This window comes from Capra hircus, chromosome 14 (genome assembly GCF_001704415.2).
Source record: "Capra hircus breed San Clemente chromosome 14, ASM170441v1, whole genome shotgun sequence".
Lineage (NCBI taxonomy): Eukaryota > Metazoa > Chordata > Mammalia > Artiodactyla > Bovidae > Capra > Capra hircus.
The window spans coordinates 94,576,126-94,588,742 of record NC_030821.1 but is presented as its reverse complement, the minus strand read 5'-3'; the positions used below and the strand labels follow the sequence as shown (position 1 = coordinate 94,588,742).

The following is a 12,617-nucleotide window of genomic DNA, read 5'->3' as shown; positions in this document are numbered from 1 at the left end:
CAGCCACCAATAAAAGTGGATTAAGCATTTTTAATAATATTCATTAATTTCCCACCTGAAAATGAAATAAGTTATAAAGTTATTATTTGTACCCTAACAATATTGAAAAGACCCTGATGCTGGGAAAGACTGAAGGCAGAAGGGGATGACAGAGGATGAGATGATTGGATGGCATCACCGACTCAATGGATATGAGTTTGGGTAAACTCCAAGAATTGGTGATGGACAGGGAGGCCTGGCATGCTGCAGTCCACGGGGTAACAAAGAGTTAGACATGACTAAGCGACTGAACTGAACTGAATTGAACTGAAGTCAACTATGCTGAGATATCAGACAGAATGAATCTTTAATCTTGGCATCAGTGATTGGCAATTTCAATGGAAAACCCTGACCACTGGCAATGATTTCTCTTTACACGTATCTAGGTCAGGAACCATCATTGTCCTATTGTTCATTAATTCAACTCTTTAACCCTATGATTCAGCATTTGATCTCACCTTCTTTATCATGTAAAAAAATTATAAAAATGGAAGAAGTAACCAATAGTCAGGAGAGTTTTTTGCCTCAATTCCAAAGGCAAGCTATAAATTATAATAGATTCTAACAATATTTTAAGTTTTCTAATTGAAATGCTACAAAAACTTAAGTGATCATGTTGATTCTAAAAGGCTACTTTTGAAAGGTAATTTTATTTGTTATGAATTCTGTTGCAAACTGTATTATGTTGTTAAAGAATAGAAAACAGTATTAAACCAGAAATTTAAATTTACATATTTACATACCTGTGAACGGTTATTTTCATCTCCATCACATTTTTCTTGTTCTTCCTCTCATGTCATTTCTAAGTCTGGTTTTGCTAATAGATCGCTAAGTTTTGTTAAAATTACTTAGAATATTTAGATAAAAGACAGAATATTTAAAACATAGATTTAAAACATTGTATCAAATGACAGCTTATATCAATCTTAATCTTTAGCTGAATATTTACTTCTTTAAGAAATACTTCCACTGGTCTCAAACTTCAAGAAACCTTTTGGGAAATACCAGAATTCATCAGGTTACAGGCACACAAACATCTCAAGGATTCATTCACAAATTCATCCAAACATCAGTGAACAAAACAATCAGAAACCAAACAAAATTTCAAAATACAGGACAGATATATAAAGCCACAATATCTTCTCTACTTCATAACTGGACCTATACAACAACACGCCACGCTTCAACTGCAACATTATTCATAGTTTATAAAATTCCTGTTACTTTTTTTTTAAGAAATTGATTTCTTAAATTGAAATCTTCTTTCCCAACAAATTACTTTTCACTCTCTAAGACTCAGCCTGCTTTGTAAAGTTGTCTTTGATTACAGCTGTCTTTCCCCAAATAAACAAGTATCTCTTTCCTTGTAGCTACCTTAGGATTTTATAGATTTTTCAAATGTATCTTCAGCTCCTGAATGTACAAGTCTACCCTCTTGGCTCTTAGACTGCAGAGGACAAGCTCTTAAAAATCACCCTGGCATACAAATGTCTTTAGTTATTTATTCAATAATTATTTTGGGGGGCTCCTGCTCAGTACTAGATGCTGGAGTTTAAAGAAAAATGTAGATAAAAGGTGTCAGGGATGGCTTTTCAAGAGATAGTGCTTGAGCGCAGACTTACGCAGTTCAAGGGAACAGAGGGCAGGCGAGGGAGAGCACAGAAGGCTGTAGCAAGACGGGGAGAGAAGCACACACATGAGAGGGTAAATATTTGTCCACAGTACAGGGACAGGTGAGGAGGACATCATCAGCGGTTCAGGATTCCAGAGCAAAGGACAGAAAGGGTGCGAGGCAGAGGGTCAGGCAGAAGTCAGATTATGAAAGCATCATGTGTCGCTTTAAGATGTCTAGATATTAATGTGATTTGACGAGTGGTTCATGGTCACATGTGTTTTTGAGACAGGTGACTCTAAACACTACAGGAGGTGGAATTTCAAAGGTATACAAATAAATAGAGGGAGAAGAATCTGACAGCATTAATAATGAAAAAAAAAAGTTGATGCCGGCCTGAACTGGGGGAAATATTTAGGATATAAAACTTTCTTGGTCGAGTACAGAATAAATGTTTATGAAATCAATACATGTACAAATCCTGGGACCCTGAAGGAGTAGACTATGCCGGTTACTCTATAAAAAGGATCGACTGGGAAGAGAAATGATCTGCATGAACTGTCTGAAGTTCCTTCTGTTTATTTGGTGGTTTTCCTATGTCACATCTTCCAGGGTTGAAAGGATTCGTGTAGGTGTTTTATTTGAATTTGTGTTTCTTGGACCTAACAAGCTCATTGAGAAACAAGAGCAAACAAGTCCCTTGTAGAGATGTAAAAAAAAAAAAAAAACCACTTTATAGCTTGTAGTCACTATTCTAGGAGATAACTGAGAATTGTAAATGCAAAGGTAACTTCTACAGGAGAGGAAAGAAAAGAAAAAAATGATAGGAGTGAAAACAGAAACAGAGTATGATTTCTTACTATAGCCCTGATCATATGACTGATTGAAGGCATTAAATTAATTGGTGTGTATGGACAACACATATTATATGTGGTTACTCAATAGACTGGGCATTGCAATAGAATAAGAATTGGTTTTCTATACACTGCTTTTAAAAAATACAGCACTCCTTAAAACCAACATTTCTTCTGAACTATTAATTAATTACAAATAATAAAACAAGTTGATATATTAGATGGATACAACCGAGGAGGTACTATGTAGCAAATTTCCCATGACTCCCATTATCACTGGGAAAGCCAATTCTAAAATATATAAAGTCATAGAAAACACAAGAAATATTTTAGCATTTGGCTTCAGAGGTGCTCTTGCAGTCATACTGAATAAAATTTATAACAAATACTTATGAATTCAGAGCTATGTAAAAATATAGCTAGGAAGCCACATTTTGAGAAGGCAATCTCTAGATGTCTACCTAGGTCTCCCAACTAGATGCAAAATTCTAAATAGAATCCTGCTACCCACTATCGGGTTTGCTACATACTGCTGCTGCTAAGTCGCTTCAGTCATATCTGACTCTGTGAGACCCCATAGATGGCAGCCTACCAGGCTCCCCTGTCCCTGGGATTCTCCAGGCAAGACCACTGGAGTGGGTTGCCATTTCCTTCTCAAATGCATGAAAGTGAAAAGCGAAAGTGAATTCTCTCAGTTGTGTCCGACTCTTCGCGACCCCTTGGACTGCAGCCCACCAGGCTCCTCCGTCCATGGGATTTTCCAGGCAAGAGTACTGGAGTGGGTTGTCATTGTATGCTACATACTAGCCTAAATGAATTTACTTTCTCCTAATTCTCTTTGTCATTTATTGCCTTACTATTGTCAGAGGAAGAAAGCAAACACCTTTCTAAGAAACACTGTTTGGCTGTAGGTGGCATACAAGAAGTGAGCACATGGTAGATTTTGCCACAACATCTAATTTTGGAAACGTCAGAGCCCAGGTGGCCCAGAGATGAGTGCTCTGGGCTTCTTCACTACCTTGTTTGCTTTCTCTGTTTTCTGGCAGCTGAGACTTGCACAGCCGATGGAGCGTGTAATTCCCTGCCAGAAGCACCACTCCAATATTAACCTTTTCTTTATCTAGTAAGATTGTCAGGGGAGTGTGTAATTTCCTCGGTTCTGTCTTGTCACAGCAAACATTTGAAGAGATGGATGTTAAAACCCTCAGCATGTCACAGCTCTCAGACAGTGTTACAGCTCCTTGTTACAGCTCAGTTTTATTTGGAAAATACATGCATGAGGTGAGGACATGCTGACCCAAAAGATGCAAAGTGAAGAGAGGGAGAGAGACAGACAGAGCGAAAAGATGCAAAGTGAAGAGAGGGAGAGAGACAGACAGAGCGCACATCCCTTTGGCTTCTCTTCATATATATATATATATTTTTTTTTCTCCCCCTGGACTTGCCCCATGTCAATTGGGCTACCCAGGAGAGCTGTTCGTTCTACCTGAGGTCTTCACTCCGGTCCTTGGATCTTCATTTGTTCTATCTTTGCAGGCTCTACCCTTCCTTGGCTTTTAGCCACCACCATTCTGGACTCCTTTTTCCTATTCTAACTACCTAACAAGGTCATCTGTCCCAATTCTGTGGATGCTAACTGATTTTTGGTCATTCATTGTGAAATCAACAGACACTGATCATTAACTTGCAAATGCCTGGCTCTTTGACAAGTCTCATTACTGAGGCACAAACTAGTAGAATCCCAACCTGAAAAATCTGAAAACACAGTCTCCATTTATTAGAATGTGAGTAAGAAAACGACTCCAATGACCTCCTACAAACTCTTATTTCAGAGAATCACTTCCACGTCATCCTTTCCCCTAAACTCACTACTCCTTCACAGCTTATTGTATCTCACATGTCACTGCCATTCATGAAGAGATGCTAACTAGTGTGTCTCATTTTTTCTACTTTTTACTTTTCTAGTATTACTTACATCGATTCACTCAATCTGTTCCCTATTCTGTATTCCATAAGATCTTTATGAATTTAATTGCCACAGAATTATTAGATATTAAAAATCTTGCATGTTTCAAAATCAGTGTGGTATTTATTGAAAATAACAATTCTAGCATTTAGGGGATGAACCCTATTAATCTGTTTTATTTCAAAATTTAGTTTGGTTTGCTACATCATGCTAAAGCTTCAAAAGATTTCTGTGAAACAACTGCCAAAAAATCAGCTATCTTAAAAAGAAAAGTCAATGCCTTCCACATTAAAATTATTCTACTTCAAATAACAAATACCAGTACAACATATACCTTTGATGCCTGAGAGTTACTTAGAGTGGCTGGGTTTCCCCTACTTCTAGCAGCACCACCCTTCTCCCCCACCCCGAATATTCTCTGGAGCAACAATGATCTTTCTCTTTTCAGTGTAAATACACTAAGCCATCTAGAAGGAATTCTCTCAAGTATCCTCATCAACTCCAAACTCACCTTCCTAAGGACTTACTTTCCTCCCTTCCTCCTTTCACTAGATTCTCTCCTCTTCAAAGGGTAATCTCTGGATCTGCGGTCTTAATTCTTCCCCCTTTATATTCTTTCTATGGATCATCTCCACCACTTCTTTTTCCTTTTTTGCTTAGCAATGGTATCTTACACCTGTAATTGCTACTTCAACTCTTTGCTTCCCTCTGGCTATAAACACGCTTAGAAAGAAAAACAAAATAATGCTTTTTCTTGATCCTGTTCTGTCCTGCACTATCCTATGCTCATCTTCCAGATTTCTCTAAAGGCAAGGCTACACCCTTGCTACTCAGAGAGCTTGTTAGAAATATAGATTCTCAGACCTCCTGCTTAGCAAATGCACTTCCCACAAGGTTCCCAAGTAACTAATTCAAATGTGAGAAACTCTGGTCTACACTGAGTCTGCTTCTACATGACTTAGCCTAATATATTCTTCTAAAATCTTAGCCTCAGCTTATCCTCCAGAGAAAGCAATGGCAACCCACTCCAGTACTCTTGCCTGGGAAACCCCATGGACAGAGAAGCCTGGTGGGCTGCCATCTATGGGGTCACACAGAGTTGGACACGACTGACGTGACAGCAGCAGCAGCAACTTACCTTCACTCTACCTTCACTTTGGAGACACTTCCATCCAAATGGAAACTGCATCAGAAGTTGGAAACTTTCCAGTGGACACTGTATCAGGCTGTAGATTCCTTGATCTCCCCATCATGGCCCCTGCTCTCTCCTTCTTTCCAGTTCTCTGGTTTTGGCTGACGTGACACCATCCTATACAGCAGCAGCATCTCATATGACATCAATTTGCACACATTTACAGCTGAGTACCTATGCCCGTGTTCCTGCACAGAGGCTAACACACAGCTCTGCGTGCCCAGGGACCTCAGTCCTGAATGCCTTCTAACAGCGAGGAAAACAATAAGACAAGGAAAACTCTGCCGTTCTTCTCAGACAAGCTCACTTCAAATTCATCACCCATGTCAAATACTCTCCCTTTTTTTAAAGATCTATCTTATTTCTTGCCATCTTCCCCCATAGACCCTTGCTTCCTTTTCCTTCATTTCCTCCCTGAACCCTATGCCTCTCTCATCCTTCATTCCCTCTTTCCTCTTATTTCTCAACCTTATTGAGGTTGTAGAGTATCTTGAAACAGAACTAATAGTTTTTTTTTCTTTCGGCCATGGATCACACTGACCAGGGATCGAAACGGCACCCCCTGCATCAGAGAGTCTTAACCACACAGAGTCTTAACCATTGGACCAGACCTCCAAGGAAGTCCAGGAACTCATAATTTAGCTCCTTAAATGGCATTCTCAATTTAATCTCTGGCTGACACCTGATAAGATACACTATTTCCCTCCTCGACTTTTTCCTCACTACGCATCTGTCAGGTGATTTGCTTTGGCTATTAGAATATGTCAGCAGTCCCATTTTAACTCAACGTTCTGTCAAATGACTTTTCTGTCAAATCTAGTTCTTACCTTCTACTTGTCCATTTAATGTCTTTTTTTCCTCTTTGACCAGCAGCTCCAGATAAACTATCCACACACTTCTGTGGAAGGCTCTCAGAGATACTGTTAAAATTTATAGTGAGTTACATGAAGATTTCCTAAACCCTTTCTAAGAAAATATCCTACTTTTAAAAACTGCCTACTTTTAACCCAGGTAAGACAGGTTTTGCCAAGATCCCACAGCTGCTAAGTGTCAGAACCAGGATGCTGACTTCAGGCACGATGCTGGATCACCAGGCAGCAACTGCCTGCAATGAAGAGAGCAGGGCCTTCCTCTCTCCTCCCATTGGTGCCACCTTCAAACAGGGCACCCTTACTTTCTGTTACTTCAAGTACGGCTGCCATAAAGGTACTCTGCACAGCCAAAATGCTTTGCATTATTAGTGTAAAAGTGAAAGTCGCTCAGTCTTGTCCGAGTCTTTGCCACCCCATTCACTATATAGTCAATGGAACTCTCCAGGCCAGAATACTGGAGTGGGTAGTCTTTCCCTTCTCCAGGGGATCTTCCCAACCCAGGAATCAAACTGGGGTCTCCTGCATTGCAGGCGGACTTTTTACCAACTGAGTGATCAGGGAAGCCCTTGTTAAAACACCATTGCCTCTTGAGAAATCTGTGTGCAGCTCAGGAAGCAACAGTTAGACTGGACATGGAACAACAGACTGGTTCCAAATAGGAAAAGGAGTACATCAAGGCTGTATATTGTCACCCTGCTTATTTAACTTACATGCAGAGTACATCATGAGAAACGCTGGACTGGAAGAAACACAAGCTGGAATCAAGATTGCCAAGAGAAATATTAATAACCTCAGATATGCAGATGCCACCCTTATGGCAGAAAGTGAAGAGGAACTAAAAAGCCTCTTGATGAAAGTGAAAGAGGAGAGTGAAAAAGTTGGCTTAAAGTGCAACATTCAGAAAACGAAGATCATGACATCCCGTCCCATCACTTCATGAGAAATAGATGGGGAAACAGTGGAAACACTGTCAGTTTATTTTGGGAGGCTCCAAAATCACTGCAGATGGTGATTGCAGCCATGAAATTAAAAGACGCTTACTCCTTGGAAGAAAAGTTATAACCAACCTAGATATTATATTCAAAAGCAGAGACATTACTTTGCTGACTAAGGTCCATCTAGTCAAGGCTATGGTTTTTCCAGTAGCCACGTGTGGATGTGAGAGTGGGACTGTGAAGAAGTCTGAGCACCAAAGAATTGATGCTTTTGAGCTGTTATGTTGGAGAAGACTCTTGAGAATCCCTTGGACTGCAAGGACATCCAACCAGTCCATTCTGAAGGAGATCAGCCCTGGGATTTCTTTGCAAGGAATGATGCTAAAGCTGAAACTCCAGTACTTTGGCCAACTCATGTGAAGAGTTGACTCATTGGAAAAGACTTTGATGCTGGGAGGGATTGGGGACAGGAGGAGAAGGGGACGACAGAGAATGAGATGGCTGGATGGCACCATTGGCTCGATGGACGTGAGTCTAAGTGAACTCCGGGAGTTGGTGATGGACAGGGAGGCCTGGCGTGTGTTATGCCAAGAGTCTGAGTCCCCAAACTGAGAGAATAAGACATCCACAGCAATGCAAAAGCATGAAGGGGTTTTATTTCTAGCTCGAGCTAGGGCTCCTGCCACATCCAACGCAGTGGAGTGGAGCAAGGAGCCCCGAGCCCAGATTTACAGCAGTATTTATAGGTTTTAGAACAGAGAGTTGGCAAGGGCTGATTGGCTGCAGGAGTTTCCTAGTATTTACTAATTGGCTAATCTTTATTGGCTGCAGGGGTTTTCTGGTATTTATTAATTGGCTATTGGCTGCACGGGGATGTCTTTTACATCCTGATAAACTCAAACCAGGTTACGGGGAGTATGCTGATTAGACAAGTCCTGGCATCCGCAGGGATGACCTCACTGGGCAATGACTCAGCTTTTCCCATGAGTCCTACCTTAGTCCCTGAAGCCTATCATGGCGTTTGTTAGGTCCCAACATTCCCCCCATCCTTTGATCATGGAGAGGAATCCTCCTCTTCATTCTGAGACATTGCCTGATATTGTTGTCTCAGCATCATCACTTGAACTGTACTGATATGTTCTTTTTACAAAGGTCCAAGGTCGAAGAATAAATCTGGCCACCAAGTATTGGGGGGATTCCAGTAGTCAAATTGAGTGCCTCATGGGTTAGTCCACTATGAAGCGTCCAGGTGATCTTAGCAGGTTGATGTGGGTTAGCACCAGCAGTTCTGGAGTGGAGAAGGAGGGTCACCAACAGGAGAGTCAGGGGGATTCATCTGGGGCCAGCTGGCGGACAAGCTTCATTTTTAAGGGGTTGGTGAGATGTGGCGTCGCCTTCCATTCTTTTTGGGTGCCTCTGGGGTGGCACGACGCACATGGTTGCAGTGCACCCAGGGTCCAATTCCATCCACCTTTAGGGCAGTGGGGGTGGTAAGGAGAACAACATAGGGGCCCTTCCATCTTGGCTCTAAGGTTTTTGACTGGTGTCTCTTAACCCAGACCCAATCTCCCAGGCCCATATCATGGGATGGGATTGTTCTTTTACTCTGGCCCTCATGAACTTCTCGTATAAGTGACCAGATATGTTTATGCACTTTACTTAAAGCCAGCATCTCTTGTTGGAATGTGCGTAGTGAGAGAGATGGTTTAGTCTTTCCCTCAAACACTGAACAAATGGGGGCAGGTGGACTTCCATATACAATTTCAAAGGGAGTCAAACCTAGTTTATAGGGGGTATTGCGTGCCCGAAAAAGTGCAAAGGGAAGGAGGGTTACCCAGTCCCCACCAGTCTCTATTGCCAGTTTTGTTAAAGTTTCTTTTAGGGTCCGATTTATTCTTTCTACTTGTCCTGAGCTCTGGGGACTGTACTCGCAATGTAGCTTCCATTTGGTCCCCAGGGCTGAGACCAGTCCTTTAACAATTTTGCTCACAAATGCAGGTCCATTATCAGAGCCAATAGATGCCGGCAGCCCAAACCTAGGTATTAGCTCTTCTAGGAGCTTCTTAGCCACTATTATTGCTGTCTCCTTTTTAGTGGGGTAAGCTTCTACCCACCCAGAAAATGTATCAACCAAAACTAACAGGTAACGATAGCCATACTTGCCTGGCCTTACCTCTGTAAAATCTATCTCCCAATGCTGTCCCGGCCTTTCCCCCTGGTATCTTACACCCGTGTGCTGTCCTTTTCCCGGTCTCATCATCTGACAGGCCTTGCAGGTGCAGACTATGTCCTGTATGGTTTTCTTTTGTCGGGGAAACTGCAGCTGTGCTGCTTGTAGAAGCGTCAAAGTCTTTTTCCTCTCCCAAATGGGTGGTTTGATGTAAATGGGTACAGAAGTGTCTACCCAAGTTGGCAGGAAGCAACAGGTTGTCATCCTGGTCCTGATACCATCCGTCCTTGCCCGCAGGGCGGTAGGTGTTATCCTCCATCCAGCTTAAATCAGAGGGGGAGTATATGGGGCTTGGGGGGAGAGTCCCCATCCCCGGCGGTGGTAATCCTACAGCCAGCATATGAGCTTGGCAGTATCCATCGGCCACCTCGCGGGCTGCTGAATTGGCAGCACAGTTGCCTCGGGCCCTGGCATCTTCTCCTTTCTGGTGTCCTGGGACATGTACTATGGATACTGCCTGGGGCAAGTGGACTGCTGCCAAGAGTCTGCGTATGTCAGGTAGGTTCCTAATCTCTTTTCCCTCTCCTGTCAAGAACTGCCATTCTTTATATATAGGGCCATAAATATGCACGGTGCCAAATGCATACCGGCTGTCAGTGTAAATGGTGATCTTTTTTCCTTTCGCCCTCTCTAGTGCTTGTATCACAGCTATCAATTCTACTTTTTGGGGGGATGTTCCAGGGGGCAAAGCCTCGGTCCAGATGACCCTCCCAGTGTCATCTACTATGGCTGCCCCCGCTTTTCTCCCATCTGTGAACCATATAACTGCTCCCATCTGTGAACCATATCAGCTCACTGTCCTTTAATGGTATGTCCCTGAGGTCTCTTCGTATGACGGTTACCTCAGCCAATACTTCAACACAGTCATGGAGAGGCCCATCCTCCTCCAGGATGGGCAAGAAAGTAGCATGATTTAGAAAACAAGGTGTCTGAAAGTGTATCCGGGGAGCATCTAACAGCAGGGCTTGGTAATGGGTTAAGTGAGCGTTAGAAATCCACTTACCTGGTGGCTGTTTGAGGATCCCCTCTATGGCATGGGGAGTGTAGACCAGGAGGCGCTGTCCTTAAGTCAACTTGTCAGCATCATGGACAAGGAGAGCAGTGGCTGCAATGATACAGAGACAGGGCGGCCATCCAGCAGCTACCGGGTCCAGCCGTTTAGAGAGGTATGCCACAGGCTGCCTCCAAGGTCCCCATTGCTGTGTCAGGACTCCCTTTCCCACTCCCTGCTTTTCATCCACAAACAGTTGAAATGGCTTAGCCAGGTCAGGGAGAGCTAGGGCCAGGGCTTCTAGCAATGCTCGCCAGAGTTCCTGAAACGCCCACCTCATTGGCTCAGTCCAAGTCCAGTTCTTATTTTCTCTACTTCCTTCATATAGAGGCCAGGCCTTTTCAGCAAACCCCAGGAGTTTGCTGAAAACCTGCAGTACCCAACAGTCCCTAAGAACTCCCTCACTTGCCGAGGAGTCATTGGCTCGGGGATCTGTAAAATAGTCTCTTTGATAGCCTGAGTCAACCATCTTTGCCCCTGTTTTATTTTGGACCCCAAATAAACGACTTCCTGTTTAGCAATTTGGGCCTTCCTTACACTCGCCCGGTACCCCAGTGTCCCCAAAGTCTGAAGGAGGTTGCCTGTGGCCTCTAGGCATACCTCCTTGGTAGTAGCGGCAGCATGAGGTCATCCACATATTGCAGTAGGACGACGTCGGGGTGGCTAGTCCGGTACTCACAGAGGTCCTCACCTAGAGCCTCATTGAACAACGTTGGTGAGTTTTTAAATCCTTGTGAAAGTCGAGTCCAGGTCAGCTGTCCTACAGTTTGACTGTCTTCATCAGTCCATTCGAATGCGAAGATGTCTTGGCTCTGGGGGGCCAGAGGCAAACTGAAAAAGGCATCTTTTAAGTCCAAGATTGTATACCAGATGTAGTCTGGTGGCAAGCCGCTCAGGAGGGTGTATGGGTTAGGGACAGTGGGATGAATGTCACTCAAACGCTTGTTGACTTCACGAAGATCTTGGACGGGTCTAAAGTCCGTTCCCCCGGGCTTTTTCACAGGCAGCAGGGGAGTATTCCATGGGAACCGGCACTTTTTAAGAATCCCTACCTTCAGGAGGCGCTGTATGTGTGGCAAGATTCCTTGCTGGGCCTCCTGACTCAGGGGGTACTGCTTTACCTTCACAGGGGTAGCATTTGCTTTTAATTCAACAATGATGGGAGGTCTTTGTTTTGCCAGTCCTACTCCTGCCGTCTCGGCCCAGGCCAGAGGGTATTTTTGGATCCATTGTAGCATAGCCAGGTCCACAGCTGCAGGGGGTTTTGGTGAATATAGTCTGTATTCATCTCTCAGTGCCAGGGATAAAACATGAATTGGTTGTCAAAGCCCGTCTGCGACTGATATCCCTCCAGAGTCAAAGTGAATTTGCGCATCGACTTTGGACAATAGGTCTCTTCCTAATAAAGGGGCTGGACATTCTGGGATCACCAGAAATGAGTGGGACACCCGTTGGGCTCCCAAGTCCACTTTTCATTTAGTAGTCCAGTAATATCTTTTTTTCCCAGTGGCTCCCTGGACCAAGCTAGTCTTCTTGGACATCGGCCCGAATTTTTGATTGAGGACCGAGTATTGGGCTCCCGTATCCACCATGAAGCTGACCGGTTTCCCCTCCACATTAATAGTTACCCAGGACTCAGGGAGGAGTGCCAGGCCCTGACCCCCCAATCACTATCTTCTCCTGCATATAAAATGTGGGTACCCAAGGGAGACTCTTCTTTTCTTACAGTCCTTCTTTTCAGGTTTCTCTTGGGGCACTCATTTTTCCAGTGCCCTTGCTCTTTGCAATAGGCACATTGGTCTCTCTTTAGGGTCGGTCTGGCTGGTTTCTCTCTTCCTTTCGGCTGGGTGTCTTGAGTCTTCCAGG

At 43.6% G+C, this 12,617-nt stretch overlaps 1 pseudogene; it reads right to left on the bottom strand.

Moving 5' to 3' along the window:
- On the bottom strand, positions 11,342–12,343 carry LOC106503809 (annotated as a pseudogene).